Source organism: Cyprinus carpio, chromosome B17 (assembly GCF_018340385.1).
Source record: "Cyprinus carpio isolate SPL01 chromosome B17, ASM1834038v1, whole genome shotgun sequence".
Classification (NCBI taxonomy): Eukaryota; Metazoa; Chordata; class Actinopteri; order Cypriniformes; family Cyprinidae; genus Cyprinus; species Cyprinus carpio.
This window is the reverse complement of record NC_056613.1, coordinates 20,502,194-20,515,432: the sequence shown is the minus strand read 5'-3', so window position 1 is coordinate 20,515,432 and position 13,239 is coordinate 20,502,194. Positions and strand designations below refer to the sequence as shown.

Sequence of the window (13,239 nt, the reverse complement as noted above, 5' to 3'; positions counted from 1 at the left end):
ACCACAGAGGTCTGATTCAATGGATGTCTTGTAGACTCTTTCTGTACAAACCCTCAGTTTCGGGTGAGGATTGAGGCGCTTGATGAGGAATGTGCTAGTGGCCAGTGTCCTGAAAACATACTGGTGTCCCTCATGCAAATCCAGGAGAACAGATACAGAAGTCTTGTTTCTAACTACTCCATTGGCTTCGATGTTTATCTGGTAAGAATTAACAATTACTCTACTAGACTCACAGAAAATCTCACTGGATACAGTAATTTTGATTCCCACTTATTAATGGTGTGTGTTCCATGTTTTTCTACTTTAACAGATACCACCAGAGGCAAGTAAAATAAAATTCAAGCTCATAGTATTAAAAACCCTATAACCACGTTTTGCTTTGTCAATAAATATATTACTTGATATGTATAAAATAAACTGATAATATTTCATTCTTCTTTAGATGAAAGATGAAAAGCTTGCCAAGTTCTTCTACCGCAGACGTTCTGTGGAAGGTAGTGGGAACTTCATCAATACAAGACATGTGATGAAATTCTTCAAGCTTGAACCAGGAGAGTATCTCATTGTGCCCTCTACTTTCAATCCTAATGAGTGTGCAAAATTCATGCTGTCCATCTTCACAAAGACTGAATCGCATACGAGAAAAAAGAAACCTGCAAGGACATATGTGTGAGGTTATTATAAATACTGTTAAGTGTCTTGCTCAAAATAGCAATTTAACAGTTTATGGTCTGGTCACCCTCCTACTACTTTCACCAGTGTACCAGTTTTTTTTTTTTTTTTTTTTTTTTAATCTCTGTAACCACTCAAATAGGATTTGGAGTACTGGTTTTACTGTTTTTCTTTGTCTTCTACACCCCTTCTCTTCAATATTTTGTTAATCTGTGAGCTGTGAAACGAATGTTACCATTGTTGTTTATTTGTGAGGTTTTTGATGTTCTATCTCAATGTAACTGTATGGTTCAGGTCAGTCAGTCACCAAGAGTTTTAAATGAAATGTCATTGCTTAGCCATTCAGAAAGTCATAATGAATGAAGCCTAATACATATGCTACTCAGCAGTCAAATTTAAGTATGTCTTCAAGTGATACAGCACAATTCTGAAATGTACACTACCAAACAATAATAAAGACACATATTATTAAAAAACTTTATGTAATCGGTTATTTTTTTTAAAATTTTGTACAAACTATATGGTTCCAAATCTAGTTCTTTATTAAATATGATCAGTGTTTTCACTCCATTTAGCTTCCGGAGGGATATGTAGACTGTAACATCGTAGGTTTTCTTACACTAGAGGGCAGTAGTTTACTAAATAAATAATGGGGGTCGCCACACAGAAACGTGCGAGCACAGGAGTGTCATTTACAGCTGATACTGAGATCCTTCTCTTGTGACACAAAATACAAGTAGTCAGCAGAGAAGTATCGCTGTGCATGTACACCTGTAATGTGAGTCTCAAATGCATCTCATCGGTGGACCGAGGTATGAGTCAGATTTTCTGGGTGCATTTCTGGTTTTGTACCAAAATCATCACTGAAACAAAGTGTTATTTTCACAGAGCCCCTGTGGGTATGCACAAACCTGTTCTTGGAGGGCCACTGTCCTGAAGAGTTAAGCTCTAACACTAATTAAATACACATGGACCAAGCTCAAGGTCTTCAGACTCACAAGAAACATCCAGGCAAGTGTGTTATTGTTAAGTGTGTAAGGGAGTTATTTGGAACTAAACTCTGCAGGATATTGGCCCTCCAGGAGCAGGATTGGACACCCCTTAACTACAGTACTATAATGGCAAGAAAAATAAAAATCTTCCCATTGTACTCTAACTAAATTAATTTATTTTCATGCAACATATAATTTAAATAAAGTATTTTACTATAGTAGATAAATAACCACTAATAGATTAATTTTGGAAGGGCTTGAAATGTTTACCTCATATTGCATCAGCTCATATGGACCCAAGTGCAAAACCAGGTGTAAACGGGGTGTTAGGTGGAACGAAAGAATTGGAAGATACTATTTAAAGTGATTATTAAACTATTATTGAGATTATTATAAAAACATTTAGTAACATTATATTTTCTAGTCAAGCAGATGGTGTAAGGATGGTTTTTAAACTCTAGATAATGTTTTACAGACCTAAAGCCTCCTGTTTGCATGCATGAGCCTCTTACTACAATCACAACATGTGTATGTTGACATAACACACAAAGCACACTGAGCCACTGCACGTGTACAGCATTTACTTGTTTTCATGTTTTGCATTTTATGTCAGCTTTCTGTCATAATTTTAAAATTGCGCTTTTGGTTATGTGTTAGCTTCATAGAACATGCAATCAAAAAATCTAATTTCACCACCCATTTTTGGGCCCTTGAGATGGAACACCGGTTAGTAAATTCCTTCAGGATGTGACCGTCAGCCCTCAGGCTCTTACTTCTGGACATCAGCTGTTAACATCTCTCTGCACCCTGCAGAGGACTGCCAGGTCATGGAGTTTGCTGGGGTTAAACCCCATTAAAAGCCATTAAAAGGGGAGCCATCTGTGCTGTCACCATAGCTGATTCTCAGTATAATCCCATAAACGTAGCCTTTCAGGTTGCATTTATAAAAATAATTTATATAAAAACTCTTAAGCCTGGCTAATCTGTGACATCACTTATTATCAATACATGCACACACATCAACAATACTACAAGAAGAAGTTGTTAAAAAGTTAAAGCAATACTTCCTTAGTATTTTTTCATAGCATTTTTTTCAAAATATTTTCTTTTGTGCTCTGCTCAACAGAAGAAACTCGTACAGGTTTGGAACAACTTGGGGTGAGTAGAGGATGACAGAATTTTCCTTTAAATATGAAATAGGAGATAATTCTTGTAACATTAGAACACTCACATAGTTAAAATAAATAGAAAACACAAGTAAAACTAATTAAAAATGATATTATTAAATACAAACAAAGAAACAAATAAATAAATACTATGGGTGAGATCCACCTCTTGTCAAGTAAAACTACATGAATCAATCTCCTCATGCTTTTCCCCAAGGCCACCAACAGGTGGCACTGTACAGACTACAGTAGGGCACATGCACCTTGAGAGTGTGAGGCCTACAAAAAGCACATGTTCGAATGTTCAAGGACTTGCTTTCTGAATTACACATGACACAACTGAAGATTGTTTCAGAAAATTCAATTGAGGTCAAATTCAGAGTGAAAATTTCTGGTTTCATGTAAATGACTATGGCTCAATACTAGTTCTCATTTTTAACAATTACAGCTCACATTTTGACGCAATAGATGCCTCACTTCCCCTGCAACAGTTACTATGGGAAACCTACACTTCCTCTTTCTCTTTGGCCCAATCATGCCAGATGTCATGGCACTTTCTACAAATAGGGTACGAAGCAAGGCCTGAAACTCTTAATATAGTCTAATTATTATTAGTATTATTATTATTAAACAAACGAAGAGTGAAAAGAGGTGCTTAACCAAATACATAAATAATAAAATAACACAAAATCCTTAAAATTATATTAATCCAGATATATGTGGTTTTGTAATTATTAGCAATAAATATTAAACAAACACTCACAACATGGTGTCGGAATGATTAACTGGTTATCTTTCTACAATAACTTGGGTAACAGGGTTGAATAACTGAGCTTGACGAATGTAATAAAAACAATAAAAATACAATAAGCAGAAGTCAGAATACATAATTTGTAAAAATAAAGAAGTCTTCCAACCATGTAGAAAGAGTTAAAACGTTAGACTTTCAAATGTCTAATAATTATCTAACTGAATAAATTAAACATTTTTTTTTACTAAAACGAATAGCGATATTTCATTACATTTTTAAATAATTAAAAATATTTTACTGCAGTGAATTGAATATCAGTTCATTATATCAATGTCAAAACAGATTATGTCAAAAGTAAGATATTTTGTGATTTTAATGTTTAACACAGAGGTCAAGAACTGAGTTCTCTTGGGAAATCACTTACATATGTTTGATGCAATAAAAACCAAATGCATAAAAAAAAATTGATGTTAAACTTCTCACTACAGAAACCATGGGATCTAATGCATGGGATGGAAAAGACTACCATATTAGTGGAAAATAAATGTTGCTGTATAAAACACTCCACAGTCACTGGAACTTCAGAGTATCTCTGAACTAAAACACACTTAGCTGAAGGCAGTTACCTTAATAGGGCAGTGAAACTGTGCCTCACAATTCATTAGATATGAATCAAGGACTGCTGACTGCTGAGAAGCACAACAATAAAAGGATCATTTTACATGCATGCGGAATATTCATTGATCTCTACTGAAAGACTGTGTATACAAACAGAGGCTGTTAAGATGGTAACTGATAGGCTGAAAACAAATGATTAATAATACAAACCAACAGGATGGCTGGCTTTGACACTGACTTCTAATGAGATTACTCAGCACAGCAGGAAAGGATCTGTGACATACGGTTTTACATCATGGGCCATCTGGGCCTCTGATTGGTGGACAGTGACATCATGTGGAGTGGTTCTATTCTGTTTTGCAACTGACTGGCTGATGGCAGGTGTAGAAATGTGCAGGCACACATACATTTACAGTGCAAAAAAATAATAATAATAAAAAATAGTGAAAGAATGCATCTAAGAGACACATTACACATCCATAAATCATATTATAGGATTATTCTGGATTCAATACAACTGAAGCACTATCAGCAATATTTGTTGCGTAATGTTGACTACCGGTAAATATTCTTTAAAAAATAAAAAGGGGTGCGGCATGTACAATGGAAGTAAATGGGGCCAATGGTTAACCTTAAAATAGTATTTCAAATATATAGCAACTCGATACAAACAATGAATGTCAACATGATTCTACTTGTTTTAAAAAGAAAACAAGTAGATAAAATAGAAATAGAATAGAGATTGCTAGTGTTAGAGTGTTAAGTGCTGATGGAAGAAATGTCTTTAGCCATTTCTTGAAGATGGCTCAAGGATCAGCCGCTCGGATGGAGTTGGGCAGGTCATTCCACCAGCAGGGAACAGTTTAAGTAAACATAAGTTAAAATGAATTCGCGCCTCATTTTTTTTTCTCTTTAAAATATTGTCATGCAGAATAAGGCATTCATATCTGCTTTATAAGTATACTAACAGCCATCAAGCAGCACTAATAAACTGACGATTGAAGTATGCAATAAGTACACCTCAAAAACAATATGAGAAACAGCTTTGATTAAGATCTTAATCCACCCAAAACTCACTTGACTTAAAACTGTCAACCACAGCCAATGTAGCCACACCCAAACAGGGCCTTATCCGTTATGCAGTGTTGCCAGATCTCACAGGAAAATATAAGCAACATAAAAAGTTGCTTATTATAAGCATACATGGCAACATTGCAGTTTTACCCAAAACAATTATGTTGGTCTTAGGTTAGCAGTAAAGGGCATTAAAGCCCCGAGACGCCTGCAAGTCTGACAACACCAAAGCCATTGTTTACTGCAGAGAAATGTTCTAATACATTGTTCTTCCTTCAAGACACAACCTTCAAAAAAGAAGGGGAGTCAGTTTCATAAAAGCAGCCCTGCAAAGAAATAAATAAGTTAGATAAATTACAGCACATACTAGACAAGCAAAATGACTAGAATTAAGGCAGTGAAAAATTAATAAAAAAAGTTTCAGACTTCTGTGAGGTGAATTGCAGTCGACTTTACAAAGCGATGGTGTCGGTAGTGTGGCATTGCATATGCATGTCAGTGGGTGGCCTGCAGACAGATCTAAAGCTGCTGTCACGCACACACTGCTGCTGGTGTGTGTGAACTAACATTAGGAAATGTGCTGTGGCCTGTCAAAGCCTGATGATGCTCGGTGTTCGTGAGAGCGTTGGGGCAAGGCCGTTATAATCAAACCTTGAAACTTAACCCACAGTCTAAAGGAAGTGGTTAATAGATCCTGAAAACTGTAATTTCTAACTGTCAGTTTTGAATTCAATTGTGCTATAAAACACTGCTACACACTAGGCCTGTCAATGTGACCATTTTGTTGTAATAATTTACAAGTTTTTGTCTTTTCAACTTTACTCCCAGTCTTCAAAGTGTGGTGCTTATGGGAGCTGTAAGTAGAGTTGAAGAATGCTTCCTGTCTCAGTCTATGTTTTAATCACAATGGTTTGCCGTGGACTGCAGGCGAGTGATGTTCGATGATATGGAAATCAAATAATAATAAAGGCCCAAAAATGAAACTTTGCTGAACATTTACTCACCCTCAGGCCATCCAAGATGTAGACGATTTAGTTTTTTTAATCAGAACAGATTTAGAGAAATTTAGCATTACATCACTTTCTCACCAGTGAATCCTCTGCAGTGAATGGGTGCCGTCAGAATGAGCGTCCAAACAGCTGATAAAAACCATCACAATAATCCACACAACTCCAGTTCATCAGTTAATGTGTTGTAAAGCGAAAAGCAGGGATTGTATTAAGCAAATTCATAATTAAGATGATCTTAATCTCCATGCATTTCTATTGTTTCAAATACATATACATACTTTATACATAATATTGCTTTCGCTAGTAAAAAATAAATAATAAATAATAAATTATTAAAAGTCTCGTCTGAATCAGAAGAGAAATATATAAACTTCGAAAACAGTTCAAAACAGTTTAAACAAATATGTCGGTAAATTTTGATGTGAGAGGACAACACAAATGACTTTTTCACTGAGGAAGCATTATTACGGACTGCTATTTTGTCTGGAAGCGATAGTTTGAAGTTAAAAATAAATGAGTTGTGAATTATTGTGATGTTTTTATCAGCTTTTTGAGCTCTCATTCTGAGGATCCATTAGTGAGCAAGTGATGTAATGCTAAATTTCTCCAAATCTGCTCTGATGAAGAAACAAACTTATTTATAGTACATCTATGATGCCCGAGGATGAGTGCATTTTAGTTTCTGGTCATTTCAATTTACTTTTTATAGGTACGTTTTGTAATTCTGTTTTTTTTTTTTTTTCATCTTCCAGAATACAGTTTTCAGTTATCTACGTTTGGGGGATTAATTAATCAGTATGAATAAAAATTATACAATATAATTTATTTGATAACATTTTTCAACTGATTGACATATGTTTTAGTCTTATACTGAAAGTCATAACACATACACTAATTGGTTATGTACTGTAGGGTTCTATTTATTTATTTATTTTGCACTGTGACTCGTTAATGTTCTCATTTAGGGACTTACTGCATAAATTAGCCCTTTTTTCCACCTGCAGGTTGGCCAACACATCACTGACATGACATTCAAGTTTCTCATCCTAGTTATTGGGGGGAAAATATGCTTTTTGTCTGAAGAACAAAGTGTAACTGACTGACAAGTTTACACTTACAGTAGCCTTAAAAAGTATGTGGATACTTACAGACTGTGTATACAGCATATAAATGTTTTATTATAAAATATCAAACCAAGCGCCATTTATTTATTAAGAAAAAATAAATAAATAAATGCACAGCTGCATTTTTCAAAAACATTTCACAAAATATGTCTGACAAGTCTTAATTAAACATAAATGTATTTAGTTGTCAAAAGTTGGTGGAAAGTTCCTCTGCCTAGAAACCTGTGTGAACTTGAGGGGAACTGACTTCAAATGTCGACTAAATATAACCCTGAGATCTTTTGTTTAAAAATAACTGCAAACTCATACATGCAAGTGTGACCTAAACCTGCTACAATTCAACTTGAGATTGAAATATTTCATAAGTGTGTGTGTGTGTGTATATGTGTGTATATATATATATATATATAAGAAAGATTTTCATGCGAGTGCTCTCGATTATCATGGACAGCAGTTTTCAGTGCACAGCATACAAAACAATAAATAATAAAATAATTCTCAGCTGGATACCGTTTTCTCCATTCATAGACCACAAACACTTGGCAGCTGAGGGCTCGCTTTTCTCAAGGCCAAAACAAAATTTCAATAAAAATATTGTATTCTAGGCCAGCCAGTCAGAAGTTCTGCATTCGTAATGTCGGTGCAAAGAGACAACTCCCTTCTCCCTTCCTGTCTGTGGCTTCTGTTTGAACTAAGCTTTTTGTGGATGACTTTTGGCATATATCAATGTCTATAAACTGGGTTATGTTTGCATGGGTACCAGACTGGAATGTGCCAGTATAGAATGCAGATTAAACATGAGCAGATCTTTTCTTTTTGAAAATTTCAGATACTCTTTATGATAAATTCTTCCACTTTTTAAGCCCAAGCAACATTTACACATCCTCTGCATCAATTTAATACCTCCAGTTTGCAATTTGCATGAAATATTCTGACATGAAAGGAAACGCGGGGGTTTTAAATGATCTCAGTGCTTGTCTTTGCATGTGGATTAGTTTGAGTTTTTTTTTTTTTTAAAGGTCTGTAATTATGAGTTGTTAGGCGTGAAAGATCTAGCCCTAACTCCTCTTTCAAATCAGTAAAAGCTCAGTAAGGCTATGGCCTGCTATGGGTACAGATGGCTCCATTCAGTCTTCTGAACCACAACAGGAAGAGCGCTAACTATAAACCTCTTCCTGTGTCAAATGAGGAGCAGTGGTATGTAGTGTTTATGAGCACTTGAGCAGGGCAAGACACTTACTGCTAAACTGTGAAAACAGATTGTGAAGCCATGTCAGCATACAGATGATACTGTATATCTAATCAAATGATATGTCAAGTGATATATCTAATCAGATTTATGAAGTGCATCTTAAGTAAAAAGTTTTATACATAGCCCTAAGATTATCAAGATGAAAGGAAAAATATAATTTATGGAGCACAACGTAAAATATTTCAGCAAAATCTAAAAATAATAAACCTGCAATAATAAGCAAATTAATGAATAAATCCTAAAAGAAAAAAAAAGATATTAGATTTAAAAAAAAAAAAAACATCAGAACAAAAGAATACAAAACAACATTTGATCTAGACTTACAAAGAAACAAAAACTGGGCTAAACACAAAACAAAGTCTTACAAAAAACAAGAAATAAATAACAAAAACATGATGGGGTCTTTCAAAAATAAAAACAGAAGAAAACAAAACATGACAGGGTCTTAGGGAAAAAACTAACAAACAAACAAAAAACATAAAAGGGTCTTACAAAAAAAAAAAATATATAAAACACAAAACAAAGCTTTAGTGTGTCTAACAAACAAATTCAAATTAAAGAAATTGTTTTCAAAACAAAACAAAACAAATGAATGGGTCTTGCCGCTCTTATTATCATTACCATGACAGGGTACTCTAGGTCTTTTCCAGGGTGTTGCTAAGGTTGCTAACTTCCTATCAAAAGAGCTTACCCAAGTTTCTGTGAAATGTGAATTTGTGTAATCATGCACACAGCACAGCACAGTCACAGTTAAAGTTCTAGTTCAGATAACGGCATCTGACGTAAATTGGGTAGACTCAGTAGGTCAGGTTTGTTCTGATCAGCCTTTCACCAGAATGAAAGAGAAAGATCTGACTCAGGCATACTCACACTTTACAGTAAGAGCCTCGTAAGACTGTTTTCACAGCAACGTGAAAATCAAACAGGCCTTTGAATGAGTTTGTCTGGTGTAGTCTAGAATGGGTGGATCTGCGCTGTGCCCATGGTAACACCCTTTTACCAGAGTGAGTTACAACTGAAAGGAACACCAACTGAACTAACTGACGTACTTTGGATCAGCGAGTTGACTCATATGTATGAACACATCATGTTTGAAAAGACTGTAGACAGAGAGGTAGAAAAATAATGCAGGTATGCAATAGCTGTTTGTTGCAATCAAAGTCCAGCTTTAGATATTGGTTATGGGATCTTAAAGGGATAATTCACCCAAAAATGAAAATTCTGTCATTAATTATCTCATGTCGTCCCAAACCTATAAGGCCCCCGTCCATCTTCAGAACACAAATTAAGATAATTTTGTTACAATCTGAGAGCTTTCTGATGCTGCATAAATAGCAACGTAACTGACACGTTCAAGGCTCAGAAGGGTAGTAAGGACATTGTTAAAATAGTCCATGTAACATCAGTGGTTCATCTGTAATGTTATGAAGCTACGAAGATACTTTTTGTCTGCAAACAAAATTAACTTTATTCAAAAACGTCTTCTATTCCGTGTCAGACTTTGACGCACATTCATGACAGTACAATGCATTTCTTATTAAAAAAAAAAAAAAAAAAAAAAAAAAAGGGACTTTATCTCATATTTTTTTGCAGTTCTGACTGTTGTCTCACAATTGTGAGTTTGTATCTCACGATTTAAAACAAGAAATTGTGAGTTATAAAGTCAGAATTGTGAGATATAAACTCACAGTTCTGACTTTAGTTCTTGCAGGTCTGGTCAATTTCTTCTACTTTTTTTTTTTTTTTTTAGTGGCGGGAACGGGCTTCAAAAAATGAGTCACCATGGGAGGCACCCCATTAGTTACATAATCCATCCATCATGTCTGAACAGTGAAACAATTCTCACATTCCACCTTCCCATTCATCTACTTTCCCTCTGCCTGTTTTCCTCTCAGGAAATCCAGCTACAGTATTCCAAATATTCCCATAGGAATGCTTCCGCAGCCAACAATCCTCCAGCTGCATAACATAAGTCAAACAAATTGTGAGAAGGAGAAGAAAAAAAAAAGGTTGCTGCATAATGTGACCAGCCCTATAATCAAGGCTATAATGAAAGGGCAATTCCAGTTCGTTTGGGAATGAATGGCGATCAGATTTGCTTTTTGAAAAAAAAAAAAAAAAAAGACAATAACCAGTAAAAGAGTTTCTGTGTACATGCTGGGCTTGGTTTTAGGGAGTTAGCCTTTGAGGGTTTTAGAGGACTGTATCACAAAATACTCATTAGATTCCTGAAAGCTGAGTCTGTGCTAGTGGTTCCCTGTATCGTCATTGCTAATATTGATCCTAGAGGTCGGCCTTTGACCTCTCCCACCATTCGCTTTTGCGTATCCAGTGTTATCTGAGAACATCTGTAGCTAAGGGTCAGAGTACACAGAATGTAAACACTGCACAGAGCCACTAACACATCACTGTACTCAGCGCACATATGCGAGTTACACTTCTGTTTCTGTTAAAATAATAAGAGAGTCAATTTTCATCATTGTTCTAATTTCCTGCTGTCAAAACAAAGATACAACATTTGCAATACAAAATAAATACATGAACCATTATACTTATATATAGTCTTCTGCAAAATATGACAGAGCCTGTTCAGTGCCTTCATGAAATATTCAAATAATTTTTTTTTTTTTGAATATGTAAAAAATAAAACAAAGTACCAGGATCCTTTTGCATAACATACAAGCTTGGTAACTTCCCAGGCAATCTAACAGTGATACAATAGGAGACAATTAACAAATATTAATGTGCAAAGATTTCCACCTTGTAATCAGTGTCAATAGAGTGCTGCAAGGATGATATATTTTTTTTAGGGCAAGCTGGAAGTTAGCATCTCCCTGGCTTCTACCTTATTTCAGGCATTTAACCACAAACCCATTCAAAAACCCATTGACGTCAGGACGAAGGAACTGGAACGCATTTCCAGATTTTAGCCGACAAAAATACATCATATAATATTATTGGCAAAAAAATTTTTTTTAAAATAACTTATACAAACATTATATAAAACTAATAATATCAACAGCATGACTGGTTCACTCAGATGCATAGCAATGGTTAAAAAATAAATAAAACTTCTATATGCCAGTTAAGTATTCTATTAGGTTTTGCAGTTACCAAACCTGTCCTACAGAAACTATCATGCAGCAGCCTACAGTCAAGCTGTACAAACAATCATATTTACTCGTACTGACTGAGAGGTTAGTGTGTTAGATTGTTTGATAAGATTATCTAGAGCGACACACAATTATGGATTATAAACCGAATGCTATCATGTGCTTTTTATGAACATTTTGCTTCCCGTCTAATAACCTACGTCATAAAACTTGAAACTCTGACTTCATCTATCCTAATTAACGTATTATTAGACAATAAACACACTCCTATTCCATCCCCCTTTCTTTTTTTTTTTTTGAGGTGGGGCCAGACATCTGAACTACAGGCCTGACTGGGCCAGCAGAATAAAAACCTTATTTTATGCACCCTGCTGGAACAGGCCTTTACCTGACAAGATAATTTCATTCTAAAATAACAATGAATCAACACTATAGTCCAAGAACCAAATTTTGACCGAATTACTTAAAAATCACACTGATGCCAGACTGAATGTGAGAACCACATATGGAAAAATAAGTTATTAGGTTCTTACCCTCTCATTTAATTATACCAGAATGAGCCATATTCTCAAAATATCTTCTGTCCCACAGAAGAATGTCACACAGGTTTGGAAGGACATAAGGGTGGGTGAACAATATATGACACTTCGATTGCACAAGGAGGGTTTTTTTTTTTTTTGCCGCACTTAATTGTTACAGATCAGAATCGGTTTTATTTTCAAAGGTACAAGCAGTGCATAGGAATAGAAAGCGTGTCTGAGTACATACTTAAAGTGAAATAAGTCTCCTTAAAAGAATAACCAAGGCCATATGGGCGGCACAAGTGTTCTGATGTGTGCATTTTTGTGTTGCCTTACACATACAAGAGGAGACTATTAATAGCATGTGTGTCATTAGCTGAACACCACCATCAGCAGAGCCACGAGCACCAACCAAACTCCTATAATACAGTCAGGCCTGACATCACCCTGACCACTTCCCTTTTAGATATCACAATGAAACTAGCTCTGCACTAAAAGTTCCTGAGCAGGCAAACACACACACACACACACAAAGAATGTGATGAAAACTGCTGATTTGAAAATAGAAGGAAAAAAAGTGTTACTGAATATACATAGTTTTCAGCAGGGACACATGAAATTGATCAAAATCTCTTTAAATAAATGCTTTCTATGGAGAAAAAAAAAAAAGAAAAAAGAAAAAGGAAGTGTGATTCACATTTTCCATAAAGCTGCACAACTGAGGTAATGGCTGCTGAAAATTCAGTTTTGCTATCACTGGAACAAATTACATGTTAAAATAATGGCTATAAATATTAGTTTTTACAGTATTTTGCTCAGTTACACCCTTTGTGAGAATGAGACTTCTTTCAAAAGCATGTTTATATATATATATATATATAAAAAAGAGGGAATTAATGAGATCATTCACACTTGTGACCTACAGAGTTATTCATAAACCCACATG

At 35.2% G+C, this 13,239-nt stretch overlaps 1 long non-coding RNA gene across 1 annotated transcript; it reads left to right on the top strand.

The window, feature by feature from the left end:
• The first annotated feature begins 463 nt into the window (after positions 1–463).
• Positions 464–1,822, top strand: LOC122140180. The gene is made up of 2 exons (XR_006156873.1): positions 464–1,484; positions 1,561–1,822. It is a non-coding gene; the product is annotated as an uncharacterized LOC122140180 (long non-coding RNA).
• Positions 1,823–13,239: the final 11,417 nt, after the last annotated feature.